Here is a 23664-nt window from a genome sequence, read left to right as displayed (position 1 = left end):
CGGCAAGTGACGGGGACAGTCTCTTGACAGGCGGGTGGTCACGGCAAGTGACGGCTGAGCCTCCAGGTAGGCTAGCAGGCAGGTAGCAGGTGGACGCTCCCAGGTGAGCGGGTGAGAGTCTCTGGACAAACAGGTGGTCACAGCAAGTGACGGCTGAGCCTCCAGGTAGGCTAGCAGGCGGGTAGGAGGTGGACGCTCCCAGGTGAGCGGGCGAGAGTCTCTGGACAGGCAGGTGGTCACAGCAAGTGACGGCTGAGCCTCCAGGTAGGCTAGCAGGCGGGTAGCAGGTGGACGCTCCCAGGTGAGCGAGCGAGAGTCTCTGGACAGGCAGGTGGTCACAGCAAGTGACGGCTGAGCCTCCAGGTAGGCTAGCAGGCAGGTAACAGGTGGGCGCTCCCAGGTGAGCGGGTAAGAGTCTTTGGACAAGCAGGTGGTCACGGCACGTGACGGCAGAGCCTCTAGGTAGGCTAGCAGGCAGGTAGCAGGTGAGCGCTCCCAGGTGAGCGGGTAAGAGTCTCTGGACAGGCAGGTGGTCACAGCACGTGACGGCTGAGACTCCAGGTAGGCTAGCAGGCAGGTAGCAGGTGAGCGCTCCCAGGTGAGCGGGCAGACAGGTCCATAGACAGACTGGCAGGGCAGGTAGGCAGACTGTCGGACCGCAGGAATGTCAGCAGATAGACACGAATCAGGCAGGTATCAAGCAGGAAACTGGCAGGTAACTGGCAGGTAACTGGCAGGTATCTGGTAACGGGACCTGAGGACTGAAGCAGAGTGAAAGGCTATGCAACAGCATTGCTCGGGCACCTCCATTTTGGAGAAGGTGCCTTATATATGGAGAGGTCCTCCGGCCATTGGCCGGGGACTCCTTAGGACGGCGCGCGTGGCCCCTTTAAGAGAGGGGGAGCGCGCGCGCGCCCTAAGCACAGTGACCGGGAAGGAGCGCGCGCTGCCAGCAGAGCGGGAGGAAGACGCCGGGCACGGAGCGGAGAGGTGAGTGGAACAGCGTCCCTGCCTAGCAGGAGGCAGGGACGCAGACGCTACACTGCCATTGGTTTTAAAGGTGTTCGAAGGTGTTCGACGAACAGTTCGGCGAACATATGGGTGTTCGACGAACCGAACCGAACCGAACTCGAACACTACGGGGGTGGCTCAACACTAGTCACTACTCCTAGTAGAGATGTATGATACTTGAACAAGTAAAATCTCACCTTGTACTTCTACTCAGAGTTATGCTTTTTCAAGCCAGTAAGAATCCCACTTAAGTACTGCTAGTTGGAGTTGTATGATGGCTAAATAGAAGAATCCAATGGCTGAATTCTAAGTCAATACTCTTAGATGGAGTTGTATGGTGGTTACTATTTCGGCATTAGGAGGCAAGCTTGTGTTCTCTGGGTGCCTGATGCCTTAAGCATTTATGTATGCATGGGTCCATTCTCTCATCAGATTGAGAAATTATATTTCTGTGGCTAGGGGGATCTAGATGTAGTTGCTAAATAAATGAGATTTTTCCACCCGGGATTCTAGGTTCCTTCCTCGAGGAACTTTGGATACTTAACCCTTTAGTGACAGGGTCATTTTTAAGCTTATTGACCAAGCCACAATTTTCAAATCTGACAAGTGTCACTTTATATGATAATAACTCTGGCATACTTACAGTATATACATCCCTTTGACTCTGAGATTATTTTTTTGTGACATTTTGTACTTTGTCGGTGGTAAATTTAAGTCTATACATTTTTAGTGAACATATCTGAAATTTTATGAAAATAGTTATTTTCAAATTTTCAATGCTTATATCCTTAATCCAGATAGTCATACCACACAAAATAGTTGATGAATAACATTTCCCATATGTTTCCTTTATGTCAACATAATTTTTCAAACGTCCTTTTGTTTTGCTACGATGTTAGAAGGGTTAAAATTTAGCAGAAATTTTTCTTTTTTTTCAATGAAATTTATAAATCAATTTTTTTACGAACCTATTTGAATTTAAGTGACTTTGAGGGAAACCCCAAAAGTGATACCATTTTGAAAACTGCATCCCTTAAATTATTCCAAACTGCTGTTAGGCAACTTGTTAACTTTTCAATGCTACACAGAAATTAAGGCAAAGTTTATTGAAAAAATGAAAAATTTGTTGTTTTTTTTGCACTAGAATTTTGCTTTAACTGCAAATTTTTCATTTTCACAAGGGGTAATAGGGAAAAATGGACCCTAAAATGGATTTCACAATTTCTCCCGAGCATCACAATATTGCACGTGAGGTCAAAAACTGCTTTCTGGGCTTTGGAGCATAAATTTGGCTGGAATAGATTGCAGACACCATGTCTAGTTTGCAGAGCCCCAGAGGTACCAAAACAGCAGAAACTCCATGGTGACCCCATCTTGGAAACTAAACCCTACGATGAATTCATCTATGAGTGTTTTGAACTGACTCTAACTTCTGAATATCCTTTTCAAAATGTGGAGCCCAAAAGTGGATCCTATATTCCAGATGTGGCCTCATCAGTGATTTATAAAGGGGTAACAGTACTTTGGGATCGCGGGATTTTATTTCTCTTTTTATACATCCTAAAATCTTGTTTGTTTTTGCAGTTGCTGCTTGACATTGAGTACTGCTGCTCAGCTTACTCGTAACCAGAATACCCAAGTCCTTCTCCTGTTCTGTAGTCCCAAGTATACTCCAATCTAATGTATATGTAGCAATAGGATTATGTTACACGCACGCCGCTAGGTTCGGATAGGAGCGAGATAGGTTATATGAATTCTTTGGAATCCTGGGGGAACCATTACTCAGGACAACCATAGACCATGCACTGCAGCTTCTCTCAGGCACACAGGGGTATTGACCCTCAGGTATAGACATGTAGGTTGTTTCACTTGCTGATCAGACACATTTGACAAGAGTCCTCAAACAGTAGAACAGTAGCATTTAATAAGAAGCTGCACAGCCAGTGCAAGTTAAGCCTTATGAGCAACAGGCTTCAGTGACAAACCGTACAGTCTCCTTAGCAGCACAGCAGTTCACTGTCTTCCCAGTAGTACAGGAGAGCACAGTTCTAATGCAAAGGCACATTAATGAACACAGCATTCGTTACAGCACAGTGAGATGGAGGAGGGTTTTCTGAGGGAGATGATCCCTGTGACACCATTTATTCCAGTCCTTACCTTTCTGCCTGACAATACTGTGCACTGCTAGTTCAGGAACTCTACCTGACCTGTGCTTAGCTTCATTCCTGACTTGAATACTTTTCACTTGCAGGGGCGCTTTTGTGTGATAAAGAACACAAGCCTATTTTCTCTTTGGCTCCAGCCAGACAGTAAACATCTTCCTGGGACTCTGCTAAAACACTCCCACAAGGAGAGCATTATGCAGCAGTACTGAGCAGTGTATCGATGAATCCAGCTCCGGGGGTGAGAAAACACCAGCATTGAAGATGCAGAGTACTGAGCAATGTAGCTGTGAATTTAGCCCTGAAGGTGTGATAGCACTGCTAGAATGTAGACTATCCTTTAAAGCTGTTGATTTCCAGAAAGTGATTGCACCCTTGGGACTCAATTCACAACTACATTGCTCTATATTATCTTTTATGTTGCTATTATCTGGTCAGTGTTTTTCCACTCCAGATCTGGAATCGCAGCTACATTGCTTAGTACTTTTACAACGTAGAATATCCTTTAAAACTGCTGTTTTCCAGAAAGTGTCTAAGCAATGTAGCTGTGAATCCGGATCTGGCATGGAAAAACACTGACCAAAAGGCAGCAACAAGAAGGATATATAGCAATACTGAGCAATGTAGCTGTGAATCCAGCTCTGGGGTGTAATAAACACTTAAAAGAAAACAACAGTAAAGAAGATATTATACAGCAAAACTGAGCAGTGTAGCTGTGAATCCAGAGAAAGGAAAAGGAGGCCCATAACTGGAGAAAGAATCGAATATATTTAGCAAAAATTCTTGTATGCACTGATGAATTATTTAAAGTATATTAAATTAGTAACCAATTAATGACAGCTTCACTTTAACCAATGTTAACTATGCTGCCACCCAGTTGTGTAAGTAAATTGCACAGAAGACTTCAGAGCTGCAATTACACTGGCTATGTTCAGAATTACAGTGTTCCGGTGGAGTTTTACACAGGCCATGAAACTTGGTATATATAGACTAAAAAATGTTACCTGTATGCTCAGTACTTCTCTGTCCTGTAATAGTAAAAACCCTGGTGCAGGTTTATCCCAACCATGAATTGAGGTAGGATTCCCCTTTCCGGTTTCTTGTTGTTTTACTGACAAATTATACTTAAAAGCGTAGAAAAAAAATTGGGACGACATAAAAAGCTACTTCCAAAATAAGCAAAGGAAAAAAATCTGTGCTTCTCCCTGCGACGAGATAAGGGACGATACAAAAAAGGAAGGAAATCTATTTCTACAATGTTACCTTCATGTACCCTGGGAATGATTTCTACATTAATGGTGATATTATCAGTAGTGGCTGCATTTGCCCTTTAATAAGTTATACTAGAAAAATCATACGCAAATGTTATAATGCAGAATTACAAAACTTTGCCCATAGTTACCTTTACTTCCAGGACAAATGTTTATCTGCTCAGGGGTTAAAGAGCTGCTACTTTAGACCAACAGTATATATGGGCAGGTGCCAACGGGTCGGATTATTGACATGGGTGTTTCCTGACTAATAATGCCAACACTGGCAGAACGACAATTATATCGTGATTTGTTAAATAGTAACCAGAAAGTTCTAATCTGAGGTCACTGCAACGAAAGACTTTGCGAGAGAAGCCGCGTCCACTTGTGACTGCAGCAGACGGGACATGGAGACTCTGCCGCCTCTTCTGCTTCTGATCCCATTGACTCTAACAGCAATCGGAACAGGTGAGAACCGGGGAGCAGCAGCGAGAACATAGGAATGAAGGGGGAGTATAGAGAGCGCAGATATCAGTGCGTATACACACACAAATCCAGAATGTCTTCTCATCATAGAGTCTATTATTTATGTTGTCGAAAATCAAATATTATTTACAGGAAACAATCATCATGTATCATATAGAACAAATCTTCTGTAACTACGACAGCAACAATGTCCTCCTCTGTAAAACACGTTCATGTACATAGGGAGCAGTATTATAGTAGTTATATTCTTGTACATAGGAGGCAGTATTATAGTAGTTATATTCTTGTACATAGGGAGCAGTATTATAGCAGTTATATTCTTGTACATAGGGAGCAGTATTATAGCAGTTATATTCTTGTACATAGGGGCAGTATTATAGTAGTTATATTCTTGTACAAAGGGGCAGTATTATAGTAGTTATATTCTTGTACATAGGGGACAGAATTATAGTAGTTATATTCTTGTACATAGGGGAGCAGTATTATAGTAGTTATGTTCTTGTACATAGGGGGCAGTATTATAGTAGTTATATTCTTGTACATAGGGGGCAGTATTATAGTAGTTATATTCTTGTACATAGGGGCAGTATTATAGTAGTTATATTCTTGTACATAGGAGCAGTATTATAGTAGTTATATTCTTGTACATAGGGGGCAGTATTATAGTAGTTATATTCTTGTACATAGGGGGTATTATTATAGTAGTTATATTCTTGTACATAGGGGGCAGTATTATAGTAGTTATATTCTTGTACATAGGAGCAGTATTATAGTAGTTATATTCTTGTACATAGGGGGCAGTATTATAGTAGTTATATTCTTGTACATAGGGGCAGTATTATAGTAGTTATATTCTTGTACATAGGGGGCAGTATTATAGTAGTTATATTCTTGTACATAGGGGGCAGTATTATAGTAGTTATATTCTTGTACATAGGGGCAGTATTATAGTAGTTATATTCTTGTAAATAGGAGCAGTATTATAGTAGTTATATTCTTGTACATAGGAGCAGTATTATAGTAGTTATATTCTTGTACATAGGAGCAGTATTATAGCAGTTATATTCTTGTACATAGGAGCAGTATTATAGTAGTTATATTCTTTTACATAGGAGCAGTATTATAGTAGTAATATTCTTGTACATAGAAACAGTATTATAGTAGTTATATTCTTGTATATAGGGGGCAGTATTATAGTAGTTATATTCCTGTACATAGTAGCAGTATTATAGTAGTTATATTCTTGTACATAGGGGCAGTATTATAGTAGTTATACTCTTGTATCTAGGAGCAGTATTATAGTAGTTATATTCTTGTACATAGGGGGCAGTATTATAGTAGTTATATTCTTGTACATAGGAGCAGTATTATAGTAGTTTGTAAGGCAGCGCTAGTCATCATGCTGGGGGACACTCGCTTCACCGGGTCAATTAAAGCACACATGCGACGTTTTCCAGTAACATGAAATCCAGCAGTTTATTACACTTCATAACTGCTTATAACATAGTCCGTCTCAGTGGCTCACCGGCATGTTTACACACATAACATCCAAGAGCCTTTCAAGTGGCAGACAGGCCCACTTGGCTCCAGTTACAGCCTTCAGCAAAGTAACTATATCAATGTCCATATAACGCACCGCTTTTACCTTTTGCCGGGTCTAGCGGTTTCCATCAGATTTGTTCTGCCACAGCTGTGGCTTTACGGCTTCCTAGATGGGGGTCTCCAGCCCTCGTACCTTCCAAGGCTACTGGCATCTCTTATACACACAGGGATCCAGTCTCTGCCTTTCAGGACTCTTGCCGTCCAAGGCTACTGGCATCCCCCACACACGGGGATCCAGCCTCTGCCTTTCAGGCTTCACCAGGCTTCACACTCTCACAGTGTCCCACACATGAGGAACAGGCCTCACGCCCTTCACACCCTGTTTCAAAAGCACCAGGATTTATATATCCTTCAGTGCACACAGGACCTGTAATGATGTCACAGTCATGTGATCAGTCCTTCAGTGCACACAGGACCTGTAATGATGTCACAGTCATGTGATCAGTCACCTGAGGGAGAGGTACATGGTCAGCCAGAACACACCCTGGACCATTACAGTAATGCCGCAAGCCGCTGCATTACATCCCCCCCCTCTGTTCAAACTTGTGGGGTTGAACACATAATATACACCAGGGGTCCTCAAACTTTTTAAACAGGGGGCCATTTCACGGTCCCTCAGACCATTGGAGGGCCGGAATATAGTTTTTTTAAAAAAAACTATGAACAAATTCCTATGCACACTGCACATATCTTATTTTGAAGTAAAAAAAAACAATACAGGAACAAATACAATATTTAAAATGAAGAACAAGTAAAGTTAAATCAACCGGTATTTCAATAGGTAGGTAACTGTACCCAATAGGCAGCATAGGTCCCCAATAGGCAGGTAAATGTACCCAATAGGCAGCATAGGTCCCCAATAGGCAGGTAAATGTCCCCAATAGGCAGGTAAATGTCCCCAATAGGCAGCATAGGTCCCCAATAGGCAGCATAGGTCCTCAATAGGCAGGTAAATGTCCCCAATAGGCAGGTAAATGTCCCCAATAGGCAGCATAGGTCCCCAATAGGCAGCATAGGTCCCCAATAGGCAGCATAGGTCCTCAATGGGCAGGTAAATGTTCCCAATAGGCAGGCTGTTTCCCCCTTATAATGCCATATGCAGGCTGTTCCCCCCCTTATAATTCCCCATGCAGGCTGTTCCCTCCCTTATAATGCCCCATGCTGGATGCCACCCCCCATATAATGCCCCATGCAGGATGTCCCTTTCTCACACCATATAATGTCCCATGCAAGATATCACTCCCCTGTCTTTATAATGCCCCATGCAGGATGTCCCTTTCCCCCCCATATAATGCCCCATGCAGGATGTCACCCCCCATACCATGCCCCATGCAGGATGTCACCCGCCATATAATGCCCCATGCAGGATGTCACCCCCCCCATATAATGCCCCATGCAGGATGTCACCCCCCCATATAATGCCCCATGCAGGATATCACTCCCCTGTCTTTATAATGCCCCATGCAGCATGTCACCCCCCCATATAATGCCCCATGCAACATGTCACCCCCCCATATAATGCCCCATGCAGCATGTCACCCCCCATATAATGCCACATGCAGCATGTCACCCCCCCATATAATGCCCCATGCAGCATGTCCCCCCCCCATATAATGTCCCATGCAGGATGTCACCCCTCATATCATACCCCATGCAGGATGTCAGCCCCCCATATTATATCCCTTGCAGGATTTCACCCCCCCATATAATGACCTATGCCTCCATACATTAAAAAAAAAAATCCAATACTCACCTCACCTCTCGCTGCCGCTGCCCCTGCTTTACTCTGGTCTGGACTCCAGCGTCGCGGCGGCGTTGTCCAGCTCTGCGCTTCCTGTGACTGCACTCGTGAGGGCGCGGTGTAAAGACGTCATCGCGCCCAATGATCTGAGACGTCACAGGAAGCGCAGAGCAGGAAGACAGCGGATCTGCAGAGGCACGGGGAGAGGTAAGTATCCGATTGCCGGGGCCCTGAGCAAGCGGGGGGAAGGGCGGGCAATGTCAATGCTCTCCTCTCCTCCGCCCATAGCCTGGCGGGCCGGATAAAAGTCCTCCGCGGGCCGCATGTGGCCTGCGGGCCATAGTTTGAGGACCCCTGATATACACAATCACATTATAACCCACAGTTCACACAGAGACCATGTACTTGACAATTGCGCTGCTCAGCCCCTGGAACATTAGTCATCGACATTAGCCCATTCCTTAGGGACCTACCATCTGTCATTGTCACTGACTTCGTTAAGTCACATTTCCGGGTCGTAACCTTGTCAGACCTCCCCCGCTCCCAGCGGTCAGTCGTAACCTTGTCAGACCTCCCCCTCTCCCAGAGGTCAGTCGTAACCTTGTCAGACCTCCCCCGCTCCCAGCGGTCAGTCGTAACCTTGTCAGACCTCTCCCGCTCCCAGCGGTCGGTCGTAACCTTGTCAGACCTCCCTCTCTCCCAGCGGTCAATACAGCAGTGTGACTCACATGCCCTGGTATCTAAGGTCCGGTTCGACTCCGTACTGTCCCGTACTCTATTGGGTCATTTGTATGGGCCACTCAGACCTGAGTTACTGGAGGTCTCACTACCTCTAAACCCACGCCCACTATCCTCAGGACATCTTGGAAAGTCTCTAACTTCTACTGTAGCCGTTCTATTATTTGAAGGACCCTTTCTCTGTCTGGTCTCATAATTTCTAGACGGCTGCCATTTTCTGCTGCTCAGGCAATTCTGTCTTTCCACTCGCAGTCTAGCGAGATTCAACTGTTCTACCTCTCGCAGGTAGGTCACTCGGTACTCCATCAGCTTGCGTATATATGCAAGACTTTCTTCCGTTCCTACAGCGGAGAATGACACCATGCCGTCTTCATCTGGTATCCAGTCCTGTCGATCACGTGGACTGATTACTTTCATCACGCCAGACTTCTTTACCATCATCTGCATGGCTCAGCCATTTCTCCCAATGACCTTTCTTACCAGAGCATGAGGCACCCGGATGACCTCTTCACGCAGACTTTGAGCTTTTCTCATAAGCTCCAGTTGTCTAATGGCTTGTTCCGTCTTCAACCGGACAAACCGCTTTGTGCGAATACATCGCCAGTGCATGTCACTTAGGATAGCCACCCTCTTCACTGTGACTTCGGTTGTGGACAGGACCAACAGCTGTTTAGCTTCTGAGGTCGAGTACACCTTACAGGCTTCCACGGCCTTCTTAAAATCTTCATACACGGACTCACTGGTGCATTCTTCTCTCAAATCCTCGGGTACATCTATGAGGCACTTGTACCGAGAGGTTTCTGTCTCACCAATGGTCTCCAAACGATCATCTAGCTCAGGTTTCAGGGGCAACTGACTTTCAGCTTCTTCACCCCGTATGCTTCCCCTGAGCTGACTCACAGCTACAAATTCTAGAATTTTCATCTTGACCACTTCCATTTCATACTTAGCTTCTGTTAACACTCTTAGCTCTCCTCAGGTCCAACTTCTCATGGTATAAAGGAGTAAGTGCAACTTGTTTGCCCTTTTCCTTCTCCAAGGAGGCCTCGTTCACTGAGTGATACTTTGCCAGGCGACCTTTGAGCTCGAAAACTTCTTCCTCTAGCTCAGCTACTCGCCTCTCAGCAGCCCATCTCTGAAGCTCTTCCTGCTTCTGTGTCACCCTGACCTGGATGCCACAAGTGTAAATAAAGCTGTGTCTGAGAGCAAGGGGGAGGTTCTCTGGTCAGGGGAACATTAGCATGCAATGCCTCCTGTCTCAGGCCAGTAGGGGGAGCTGGCTGCCCCTATAAAAGCTGGTACTGGGGGCAGGGTTAGGGAGAACTGGACGACCTGCCTCAGCACTGAGAGGTGTCCCAGAGCAGGGACAGAAAGTTGTGTTGCACCTAAGAGGAAGTGTGGCAGTAGGAGAGCCACAAGCCAGAGACAAGAGGCGAAGAGAGCCTGTCTTGGCAGAGAAAAGACTTAATTTTACCAGACTTTGGTGTCTGAGGCTGGAAGGATTCCACATCCCCCAGCAGAGAACCAGTCCGCAAGGGACTGTACATTCCTTGGCCTAAGAAGCCTGGAGGCCCTGCCACAACCGAAGGGACCAGTAAAGCCGTACAAGGCTGGGAGCAGAAAGGAACCCACGTCGCAGGCCATACAGGCGAGAATACACGGAAAGCTCGGAAACGTGGGCTGTTACCCTATCAGGAGGAGATAGCCAGAAGGAGCGCAGAAAGCACGGTAGGCCTACACCCTCACCCTGACCAGGGCCAATTTCCCCGTTGCTCTCAGACATCCAGGTCCCCTCCTAGCCGGGACTGTTTGTGGGTCAGTTTACCTGTTTAGTAAAGACCCTGGACTGCAACCTGTTGTCTGTGTGCTCCTTGTTCCTCCAGCACTATCAGCACTGGGACTCTCACTACCATTACTCCCACCATCCACTATACTGCCCTGGGGCCGCACTCTTCCCGTGGGTAGTCACACTACCATAGCTGCACACCTCATCCGCCCCAGCGGTCTGCATGCAGCGGCGGTTCCTAATAACCGCAATCCACGGGTGGCGTAGTCGGACATAATTAATAACACATAACGGACTACCACTGGCCTGACCACCCTGAGCCACGGAACCGGGTTGCCACTACTGCTCCCATCGTTCCCCCTATTGCCCGGATCCGAGTGCCCCACGGCCCAGGGGGCGAGTCACTTCAACCTCTCCTTTAACAGTAGAGTTCTCTCAGACCTCTCTGTCTTCCATGCGCCCACTCGGCTCTCAACAGACAGTCTCACAAGCTTCTCTTGCTTTAAATGGGCTTGTGGCGACTCCTTGAGCTCCTTGATCTCGGCTCCTACATCCACCGAATCATCTGATTATCACATTATTCAAGGAGGTATTTTCGTCATACCTCCCATCTCCAGTGGCCAACTCCTGGCCCTGGTCTGTGGCTTCTCCGATAGACTCCTCCATCTTTTTCCGCTCAGCTTCCATCTTGCTGATTCTTTCCTTAAGGCACGTCTCTGCCCTCTGGAGAATATCACAGAACGTCTGCAGCTCCTTCACCTGAGCTTCCAGACCTAGGGTCTTTCTGCGGAGATCATCATTTTCATCATGGGTGTCCTTCAGAATGGTCTCAACCACTTTGGCGCATGTGGTCTGCATCCGCCTTATCATCCTCTAGTTTTTTCTTAACCTTGAGGAGATCCTCATAGTCTCCCTTAATTTGTTGCAGTTCCCCACTGAGTTCACCATACTCCTTCTTGGATTCACACAGCTCTTTCTTCACTTGGTACAGCTCTAACTGTACCAGGGTGAAACGATCTTTCACCTCGCACAACTCATCTTCACACTCCGCTTTGTCAATCTCCAATTGAAAAACCTCCTCCTTGGTTTTTCCCCTTAATTTCCTGGAACATTTCCTTCCATTGGTTAACTTTACAGATGAGCGTTGTTCTACTCGAACTGTTCGCCAATCTCAAATTCGAGCTGTTTTGGGCGGTGTTCGAGCCGTTCGGCGAACACGAACAATTTGAGAAAAATTCGGCTGTTCGAGGTTATGTTCGATAACTGTTCGTGCACCAAAATCATAACTGGATTTTTTCTCAGTAATGATGAAAATTAATGTTAATACGCAGTTTGAGTGTACAGCGGGGTGGGGGGAGGGGCAGGGGATGGATCTCTGCAGGAACAATGAAGATCTCCATTTTTTTTTCTCTTTCCCGCATTTGCAGTGGGGAGGTGCAATCTGTCAGCCTATCAGCAGCGCACACACGGAGCGAAGTGCTTTTTTTCACACAAGCAAGGGCATGTGTCATTGGCAGTGTATGTCACATGTCCTTGCCCTATAAGACCAAACCATTTTCCCCGTCGCCACCATTTTCTCACTGCTGCAGCTGCGTGTTAGACGGCACCGCTGTTGCTGTGTGCGCTATACCTTGTTAATTTCAAGCCAATTTTCGCACAAATATACAGATAGCTTGGGAGTAGGGAATAGTTGTGATTGCAGTCCTTTTAAGGACTAGGTTACAGCATTTCCTACGACTTTTATCAGGGAGGTCTGTGCTCTTAAATAGATAGGTTGTGGGAGTAAAGACTAATTGTAATTGGAGTCCTTTTCAGGACTAGGTTACATCAGTTCCTATCAGTTTTTGCCAGGCAGGTCTGTGCCAGTGCTGTGCAAGTTTTTTTCACAGCATTTGGCTGAATCTAGCAAAGCTAATCCTTTTTGGCCTATTGCAGAGTGTGTTAGTCAGTGGAGTAGCCTATCTGTGTTGCAAGATATACCACCTGTGTATAGAATACCAATTTTTTTACTGCACCTAGTGAAGTAAAATCTTTTGGGCATAGCATCATTCTATTAGTCCATCTATACTGACCTCCATCAGGTTGCAAATTAAAACTAATTTTTATCTGCATCTACAGTACCTCTGAAAAAATATTTGGGCTTCTACCTGTGTGTGGGACTTGTTGTATTAGTCCATCTATACTGACCTCCATCAGGTTGCAAACTGAATATATTTTTTTCCTGCATCTACCTCTGAAAAAATATTGGGCTTCTAGCTGTGTGTGGGTCTTGTTCTATTAATCCATCTATACTGACCTCCATCAGGTTGCAAACTGAATATAATTTTTTTCTGCATCTAGCTCTGAAAAAATATTTGGCCTTCTAGTAGTGTGTCGGACTTTCTCTATTAGTCCATCTATACTGACCTCCATCAGGTTGCAAATTAAAACTAATTTTTATCTGCATCTACAGTACCTCTGAAAAAATATTTGGGCTTCTAGCTGTGTGTGGGACTTGTTGTATTAGTCCATCTATACTGACCTCCATCAGGTTGCAAACTGAATATATTTTTTTCTGCATCTACCTCTGAAAAAATATTGGGCTTCTAGCTGTGTGTGGGACTTGTTGTATTAGTCCATCTATACTGACCTCCATCAGGTTGCAAACTGAATATATTTTTTTCTGCATCTACCTCTGAAAAAATGTTGGGCTTCTAGCTGTGTGTGGGTCTTGTTCTATTAATCCATCTATACTGACCTCCATCAGGTTGCAAACTGAATATAATTTTTTTCTGCATCTAGCTCTGAAAAAATATTTGGCCTTCTAGTAGTGTGTCGGACTTTCTCTATTAGTCCATCTATACTGACCTCCATCAGGTTGCAAATTAAAACTAATTTTTATCTGCATCTACAGTACCTCTGAAAAAATATTTGGGCTTCTAGCTGTGTGTGGGACTTGTTGTATTAGTCCATCTATACTGACCTCCATCAGGTTGCAAACTGAATATAATTTTTTCTGCATCTACCTCTGAAAAAATATTGGGCTTCTAGCTGTGTGTGGGACTTGTTGTATTAGTCCATCTATACTGACCTCCATCAGTTTGCAAACTGAATATATTTTTTTCTGCATCTACCTCTGAAAAAATATTGGGCTTCTAGCTGTGTGTGGGTCTTGTTCTATTAATCCATCTATACTGACCTCCATCAGGTTGCAAACTGAATATAATTTTTTTCTGCATCTAGCTCTGAAAAAATATTTGGCCTTCTAGTAGTGTGTCGGACTTTCTCTATTAGTCCATCTATACTGACCTCCATCAGGTTGCAAATTAAAACTAATTTTTATCTGCATCTACAGTACCTCTGAAAAAATATTTGGGCTTCTAGCTGTGTGTGGGACTTGTTGTATTAGTCCATCTATACTGACCTCCATCAGGTTGCAAACTGAATATATTTTTTTCTGCATCTACCTCTGAAAAAATATTGGGCTTCTAGCTGTGTGTGGGACTTGTTGTATTAGTCCATCTATACTGACCTCCATCAGGTTGCAAACTGAATATATTTTTTTCTGCATCTACCTCTGAAAAAATATTGGGCTTCTAGCTGTGTGTGGGTCTTGTTCTATTAATCCATCTATACTGACCTCCATCAGGTTGCAAATTCAAAATAATTTTTTTCTGCATCTAACCGAGCCAATAGTTTTGGCCTAATACCACAGTTTGGCCACTCAGCTCTGCTCGGTTACCATCCATTGTTTTTTTGTGCAAACAACTCCAGAGTTGTGAATTAGTTAACCACCAAAATGAGTGGAAAAAGGCCTGCTGCTGGTGGAAAGGGGAATAGGCGTGTTGGGAAGGGGAAAAAAGGTTGTGTCCGTGGGGTAGGTGTTAAAGCAACAGTAACATCTGCAGAAGAAAGACCATCCTCCAGCCAAACTAAAATGTCTACTTCTTTTAGCGGACAATGTGATAAGATCCCTTTCTTACGGCCACGCCAATCGCTACAAATTCCAGATGAGGCACAAAAACAGCAGGTGCTTCAACGGATATCAAGTGCTCCTTTAAGTGGGCTCTCCTCCACATCAACTTCAACATCACAAATACTCCAGTCCTCAAAGGTGTCACCCAAATCGCACTTGCTTCCTCACAGCTCCCAAATCTCCAGCTGCCCGTCTGAGTATGAGGTAGAACAGATGGTTGAGTCTGCAGAGCTGTTTACTCATACTATAGCCTGGGAATCAGAGGTCGACTCCAGCGCTTCTGTGAATCCAGACGAGGAAATGATCTGCACTGATGCCCAGAATCTTTATGAGTCGGATCCAGGACCAGACGCAGAAGGTTCTGACCATAATGTAGACCCTCATTCCCAAACTGTAACTCCTGTTGGTGGAGACAATGAGGAAGACGATGATAAGACTCAAATACCTGATTGGAGCGACAACTTTAGTTTTTTGTCAGGGCAGGAACAGGTTGGCTCTGAGGACCACGGGTGTGATAACGCACAGGGTGATGATGATGAGGTCGGAGATCCCACTTACTGTCAACCCACAGTCAGCCAAGAGATGAGGTCAGCAGAGGAGGTGGAGGAAGATGCTAGTGACGACGAGGTCAGGTTGCGCCTTCCTGGACAGAGACGTAGTACTGGAAGCACGTCAACAACTGCATCCTCAAACACAACTCTGCCTCTCACCACAAGTCGTGGTGGCTCTTCAGGTCGCATGGGTGCTAAGCCTTGCATAGCCTGGGCACTTTTTCAGATCGATAAAGATGACCCAACTCGTGTTATCTGTAACATTTGTCAGCAAAAGCTAAGTAGAGGCCAAAAAATACATAGTTTGAGTACTTCATGCATGAACCGGCACATGGACATGAAGCATAAGTTGCAGTGGGAAGCTCAGTGTGCTACAATGCGGCCTAGCCGGCCGGGCCAACCACCGTCTGCCATATCTTGTGCATCCGCGGCCTCTTCATCCTCTGTGACTGGGGGGACAGCAGTCACACCTGTTTTGGGGCGCAGACCTGCCACCTCTTTACCCGCAACAGCCAGCGTGATTGGCAGGTCATCATTTTCTTTGGAGGTGGTAACACCAGCTGGTGTTGAGCGCTGTCCGACATCGATAGCACCACCTTTGGATCAAGGCAACCTAACATGTCCGCCTGCATCTTCCTCACAGACCGGCAGTTTGCCGGGGACACCCTTATCAACCCCGTCTAAGCACAATAGCCAGCCCTCGGTCCCTCAGATGTGGACAAGTAAAAGACCATTTCCTCCTAGCCATGAGAAAGCTAAGAGGTTGAATTTCACCATCTGCAAGCTCTTGGCTACAGAAATGCTGCCTTTCCGCCTGGTGGACACAGAGGATTTTCGAGACCTTATGTCCGTCGCAGTGCCCCAGTACCAGATGCCCAGTCGGCACTACTTCTCAAAGAAAGGTGTGCCTGCGCTCCACCAGCATGTCGCACATAACATCACCGCTTCTTTGAGAAACTCTGTGTGTGACAGGGTGCATTTCACCACAGACACTTGGACGAGTAGGCATGGACAGGGGCGTTACATGTCGCTGACTGGGCACTGGGTAACTATGGTGACAGCAGGACAAGGGGCTGCTGTCCAAGTCTTGCCGTCCCCACGAGTTGTGCGTCAATCCTCTTTATGTCAAAGTTCCTCCACTGCTTCTGCCTCCTCAACCTCCTCTCGGTCTTCCACCTGCACCCAAAGCCTGTCTGGTCATGCCACAAGCTTTCTAACTGCGCAGAAGGGATCCTGCACACCTCCTTACTATGCTGGCAGTAGGGCTCAACGTCATCAGGCGGTTTTTACATTGAAATGTCTGGGAAATGTGAGTCACACAGCTGAGGAGTTGTGGTCAGCTCTGGAGAACCAATTTCATGAATGGTTGTCTCCACTGGACCTGAAACCAGGGAAGGCCGTGTGCGACAATGCTGCAAACCTGGGTGCGGCCCTTCGCCGGGGCAATGTCACACACGTGCCTTGTATGGCTCACGTGTTGAACCTGGTTGTCCAGCAATTTTTAGCCCACTATCCCAGACTAGATGGCCTTCTGCAGAGGGCACGGTCGCTGTGTGCTCACTTCCGCCGTTCGCATCCCGCAGCTCAGCGACTTACATCTCTACAGAAGTCGTTGGGCCTGCCACTTCACCGGCTAAAATGCGATGTGCCTACCCGGTGGAATTCAACTCTGCACATGTTGCAGCGACTGTGGCAGCACCGACAAGCCCTGGTGCAATACGTTCTGACGTATAGCCTGGGCCAACGAGATTCAGAGGTGGGGCAAATCACGCTGGAGGAGTGGTCTCAGATCAGGGACCTATGCACCCTTCTGCACAGTTTTGAAATGGCGACGAAGATGTTTAGTGCTGACGATGCCATTATCAGCATGACTATTCCGGTGATTTACATGCTGGAACACATGTTAAACAGAATTCGGAGTCAGGTGGTGGCACAAGAGGAGGTGGAGGAAGTAGAGGAGGAGGAGTTGTATGCGGAAGGGCTAACATCTGCAAGGTCCAGACGGTCGGCAGCACCAAGGCGGCAGGCATGTGAGGGTGGGGGAGATGGTTTTACCAGGGCGCATGGTAGCAGCCAAACTAGTGAGGAAGGTGCAGGAGCCCAGGAAGAAGTGGAGGACGAACTGATGGAAGACTCATCAGATGAGGGAGACCTTGATCACATTTCTTTTGTGCGAGGTTGGGGGGAGAGGACAGAGGAAGGAAGCATGATTGTTACCTCGCCACCAACACAACAGGGACTTGGTGCTCCTGGATGCGCAACACACATGAGTGCCTTCTTGCTGCACTACCTGCAACATGACCCTCGAATTGTGAGAATTAGAAATAATCCTGACTACTGGGTTGCCACACTGTTAGATCCCCGGTACAAAAGTAAATTTGCAGAAATTATTCCTGCCATAGAAAGGGATGCACGCATGCAGGAGTATCAGCAGAGACTGTTGCAGAATCTTACATGTGCTTTTCCACAAAATACCAGTGGTGCACGTAGTGAATCTCACAGTTCCAACTTGCCAACCGTGGGACCGTCAAGTGTTCAGCACTCAAACCGTAACAGAACCACAGTATCTGCTGGTAACATCAATTTTGCGGAATCATTTCACCACTTTTTTAGCCCATCCTTTGCAAGGCCACAGGAGACAAGAAGTCTGACACATAGTCAACGCCTAGAGACGATGGTACAGGAGTATCTCCAAGTAAACATTGAAGCCACGACTGTGTCACTGGACCCTTGCTCTTTTTGGGCTTCCAATCTGGATAAATGGCCGGAGCTAGCCACTAATGCCTTGGAGATTTTGTCATGCCCCGCAGCCAGCGTTCTGTCTGAACGTGTGTTCAGCGCTGCTGGTGGTGTGCTGACAGATAAGCGCACGCGGCTCTCCACTGATAATGTAGACAGACTCACGTTCATAAAGATGAACAAATCATGGATCCGAAACGACTTTTCTACCCCTGTGTCATCCTGGGGAGAGTAAAAGCTTGATGATTGGTTAAAATCACCCTACCAACCGTTTTAAGCTTTCAAATTACTAATCATGTTTATCTGTATCTTGACTGGAAAATAATTTGGGCTTTGTAGCAGTGTGCAGCACTGATCCTATTAGGCCATCTATACTAAAGCTTCACCAGATTTAAAATTAAAAATAATTTTTAGCTGCATCTAGCCCGGAAAATAATTTTGGGGCTCCGAATTGCGCAAGGCACATAAGTGCCTTCTTGCTGCACTACCTGCAGCATGACCCTCATATTGTCAGAATTCGAAGTAATCATGACTACTGGGTTGCCACACTCTTAGATCCCCCAAACTTTTCGATCAACCTTTTAATTTTAATAAAGACCAAAAAAATGGTCATTTTTGAAATTATAAGCATTAGCAGGTTGTTAGAAACTGAAATCAAACAGTTTTCAACTCAAAACTTTATTCTAGGTGATGTTACATTTTCACATAGGACCCCTTGTTCGAAAGGAGCTTCTGAACTCTCTCGTCCATTGAATTTGTCAGGTTTTGGATGGTTTCTGCTTCAATTGTTTTGCATGAGGACAGAATACCCTCCCAGAGCTGTTGCTTAGATGTGAACTGCCTCCCGCCATCATAGACACTCCTTTTAATGATGCTCCAAAGGTTCTGAATGGGGTAGAGGTCAGGGGAGCATGGGGGTCACACCATAAGTTTGTCCCCTTTTATGCCCATATCAGCCAGAGATGCAGATGTTTTATGTGCAGCATGAGATGGTGCATTATCATGCAGAAAAATGATCTTGCTGTGAAATACACGGTTCTTCTTCTTGAACCATGGCAGGAAGTGCTGTTTGAGAAAATCCACATACATTATGGAGTTCATCTTTAGCACCTTCAGGGATCCTAAAGGGGCCGACAATCTCTCTCCCCATGATTCCAGCCCAAAACATTACTCCACCTCCTCCTTGTTGGCGCTGTAGCCGTGTTTGCGTGGGGTGTCCATCAACCAGCCATCCTCCACTCCATCCATCTGGACCATCGAGCGCTGCACGGCACTCATCCGTGAACAAAACAGTTTTGAAATCAGTCTTCATGTAATGTTTGGCCCACTGGAGCCGTTTCTGCTTGTGTGAAGTGGATAGAGGAGGTCGACAGGATGGCGCATGCACAGCTGCAAACCTCTGAAGGACCCTGCATCTTGTTGTTCGGGGGACGTTGGAGGCACAAGCAGCTCCAAAAACTTGTCTGCTGCTATGACAACGCTTTTTTGCCGCTGCTCTTTCAACCTGACGTAATTGCCTGTAGGAAAGAGTCCTCAATTTGCCCTTATCAGCACGCACACGTGTGTACTGTGAATCAGCTACATACTTCTTGATTGCCAAGACACTTCATCCTGATCATTGCACAATGTTGATTGTAGTCATGCCTTGACCTAAACACTCCACAATTTGTTGCTTCTCAGCAGCCGACACATCCTTTTTCTTTCCCATTTTGGCAGAAAATGTAGGCTGCTTAATAATGTGAGAGAGCCTTCTTAAGTAGTCTTGCCTTTCATTGGACACACCTGCCAAACTAATTAGCACAGGTGTCTGCAATTGCTTACAGTGATATAAAGAGCCCTGACACACATCACCATCAATGAGTTTAACTGACAAACAAACAAATTCTTCCCTTATCACTCCTAAACACTTTTTGCATAATAATTTGGAACGCAGTGTACATGTGCTTTTCCACAAAACACCAGTGGTTCACGTAGTGAATCTTACAGTTCTAACTTGCCAACCGTGGTCTGTATGGAGTTGTTCAATAAAGGGCCCAAAATTAAGATAACATAGATGGGAGAGGTCTCTATGAATAGGAATTTCTAAGTATTTGATACCCTGTGAGGGCCAGGCAAAGGGAAAGTTGGACTGGATGGAATCCTATATGGATTTGGGGAGGGAGACATCGAGGGCCTCAGACTTCACTGCATTGATTTTAAAATTTTACCATGTAACAAAGTGATCTATTTCAGCCATAACAGCATGGATGGATATATGTGATTGAGTGATATATACTAGGACATCATCAGCAAATAGAGAGCACTTGTACTCGGTGCCTCCCACCTCAATCCACCTAATATTGGGGTTATGGCGAATTGATGAGAGCAGGTGCTCCGTCACTAGGATGTATAAGAGAGGGGACAGAGGACATCACTGTCTTGTCCCATTGGTGATTGTGAAAGGTGATGAAAATGTTCTGACGCACCCCCTGGGCCTTGGGACACCCGGAGCCGGACCCTTTTTGGTGGATGCTGGTGGTTGTAGTCTTCGTGGCGGCGACCCGGTTCCGTGGCTCAGGGCGGTCAAACCAGTGGCGGAACTATTTATGTGGTTTTGATGTTTAAATGTCCGACTATGCCACCCGTGGATTGCGGTCAGAGTGAACCGCCGCTACAGGGCAGACCGCTGAGGCTGGTGTTGTGGGTGCAGCAGAGCGTAGCATAACTCCCCACGGGAGGAGTATAGCCTCAGGGCAGTGTATGCGGAGGATGGGGGTGATGGTGCAGGGCAGCAGCAGTAACGACACGGAGTCAGTGATGCAGTTCAGGGCCTTTACTCACAGTTCTTATTATCCAGACCACGTCTGCAGGTAACGGCTGCCCACGTCGTACTGTGCTCACCAGGTGAGGGGCTCAGACAACTCCCAGATAACTTTGGAGCACTTCACAGGACCCCCTTTGTGTGTCCTTTGTCTGGCCTTTCTTACCAACACTTCTGTCCGGCTGCCTCGGGCCTCCTCTTGGTAAACTTGGCGCCAGTTTCCCTGACCCTATGTGGTGCCTTCCTAGCGGGTGTAGCGAGGGGCTGCGTCACATAAAATGTCAGAGCCTCCGGTTTCTAGCTGAGGGTCGTTTCCTGCCTCCACTAGTTCGGGGACCGGTCTCCCCCTTTGGCCTGACCCCTCCACGCAGGTGGATTCGGGCGTGCGGTGGCGACTCGCCCGTCCGCACCCCTGGGATCCCTTCATTCCTCGTTCCTGGAGCCTTCTCCGCTCCTCTTCCTTCCTTCTCCCTCTTCCAGGCCTGGGCCTCTGTTACTAGGCCCGCCTCCGGAGCAGAGCTCATGCAGAGCCCCTGCTCCCTGCCACTTCTGCTCAGACTTCTCTGCACTGAACTAAGATGGTGCCCACCTTTTATACTCCCTTCTCAATGCACCCAGGAACTGCTTCCTCCCTGCTCCTGCACTACAGGGTTCCCCTTCCTCAGTGTTCCCTCCCCCCACTCCAGCCAGGGACAGGGACTGTCGTGCCCATCTCAGGGGCATATTGGTCGCCCTGCTCCACGGCAATGTGGTGTAATGCATGCAGGTGTCGGGTCCTGATCCACACTCCATCCTTACCTGAGAGTGAGATATCACACCTCTGGGTGAGGTGCAATACGTCTGTAGCAACCGAGCCCTCAGGGTGCTACAGTTCCATTTATCTTCAGCCTAGGTGACGTATTGCGATACAGGGCCGTGATTTTGGCTATAAAAGGGTCCCCTAGACCCCTACCCCAAGCTTTTTAAGAGAATCATATATGGCGTGCCAGGAGACTCTATGGAATGCTTTCTCAGCATCCAACGAGAGTATCTAATTACAAATTTTTAACTGCATCTAGCCCAGGAAATACTTTGTGCCTAGTAGCAGTGTCTGCTAGTCAGCGGATTATCCCGGCTGTTAAGCAAGCTGCACCACCTGTAGTTTAGACACTTAATTTTTTCAAAGGAAATGCTTCGGGACCATGGGATACTTAGTGAAGAGCATCAGGAGGCACCCCAAGGCATAGGGGCTGGGACTGGCAGTAGGATGCCTTGCGGTGGACAGCCGAGCTCGATCCTTATAAAAGCTTTTTAACTGCAGCAGTTTTAGTGGATGCTACTGGAGCTGGAATTACGCGGCTGCTGGCATGAGACTTGCCCTCCAATAGATCCTTGTAAATGGATTTAAAGTGTATTCATTCAAATTAGAGAGACAATTTAAATTAAAAAGCTTAGAGCTGCCTCCACCACAGGGGGGCTCGCTCGACCCACCAGCGGACAGGCACCAGTATTGGGAGAGGGGGGCTGGCCGTCAGGGTTCACCGCGGCTCTGGCACAAACCCGGCGACACGGAGGTGGCACGGGCAGGAGCGGACTGGCCGTGTCGGCTTCTCACTTTTTGGATTTTAGAAGGGCATGACATGCCTATATCTGTGTCTCCCCCTCCTTTTACTCCTCCACCTCTTTTATTTTCGCATGACTATATGTACTTGTCACTTTTCCATGTGTTAGTTATGTCTTCTGAGCAGTTTGTCAGCTTTTGGACACCTTTGAAGGTGTTTTCTATGTGTTTCTATGTGTTTTTGTTTGCCTGCCATTGGTTTTCCCCGTGTTCGAAGGTGTTCGACGAACAGTTCGACGAACAGTTCGGCGAACACACGGGTGTTCGACGAACCGAACCGAACTCGAACACTACGGGGGTGGCTCAACACTAGTTAACTTCCTCGCTGCTTCCCTCCAGTTCTCGCTGTAAGTTCCTCACAAACTGGTATATTTTCTGCTGTTCAGACTCCAGGCTCCGCTGGTCTGAGGACACGGTCTCCAGGTTTTCCCATAGTTGCTGCACGCCACTCTGACACTGCTGCCTAATAGGCTCCAGCTCTTGGTCATGACTGGCCACCTCCTCTTTCAGGGCTGTCCGATCCTGATCCTTCTGTCTCAGTACTGTACCGGAGGTTGCCACTGGCAACGTTACCTCCTCTTCTGCCTCTAAAGGAGGATCCACACTTGGAACAAAGGCATACAGTACTGCATTTTCTTTATTTTCACTTTCAGCAAAGACTACAGGAGCTATCTCTTTGTGGCCCTTGCGTCGACAACGAGAGGGGGACTTTCTCCCCTCGTCTAGCCGCGCCTGACAGAACTCTCTTTCTACTTTCGTAGTGTCACCGTCAGCTACGGGGTCTGTGTCACTCCCCATGGTATTGTGGACTAACAGGTCACCTCCCACTTTGACGTCAACCCCTTCTATTGGAGCTACCCCGTTATCAAAGGTCAAATTGTCATTTTTAGGCGGTACCAACCCACAACCAGTAACAAATTTTGGTTTTCTATACTCCATGCTCTTTTGAAAATCCGCCCCCCTTTTTAGACTCCGCCCCCTTTTGGACACCCACACCTGTAGGGGGATTTTTACAAAAAAAATCAGCAATAGTCTTAGAACCCAGTTCACAACATCTCTTGCCACCTCCCCGGGCACTCTGGGATAGTACCGGTGCCCCAGGAGAACTCACAGAATGGTCCGCTGCCGCCTTTCTGTAAAGGGCCAACAGCTCCTGCCCTTCCTGCACCACGACCTGTTGTCATTTCTCAAATACTTGCTGTTGTTTCTCAAATGCCTGCTGCTGCGATTTTAACAGGCACTT

The 23664-nt window shown here is 46.8% G+C and overlaps 1 pseudogene; it reads left to right on the top strand.

Moving 5' to 3' along the window:
- Positions 1 to 4682: 4682 nt before the first annotated feature.
- Positions 4683 to 23664, top strand: part of LOC141175776 (fatty acyl-CoA hydrolase precursor, medium chain-like) — a 111345-nt pseudogene continuing 92363 nt past the window's right edge.

This window comes from Phyllobates terribilis, unplaced genomic scaffold, assembly GCF_046119375.1.
Source record: "Phyllobates terribilis strain yellow unplaced genomic scaffold, ASM4611937v1 Scaffold_14__1_contigs__length_39327217, whole genome shotgun sequence".
NCBI lineage: Eukaryota > Metazoa > Chordata > Amphibia > Anura > Dendrobatidae > Phyllobates > Phyllobates terribilis.
This window is presented reverse-complemented; position numbering and strand designations above follow the sequence as displayed.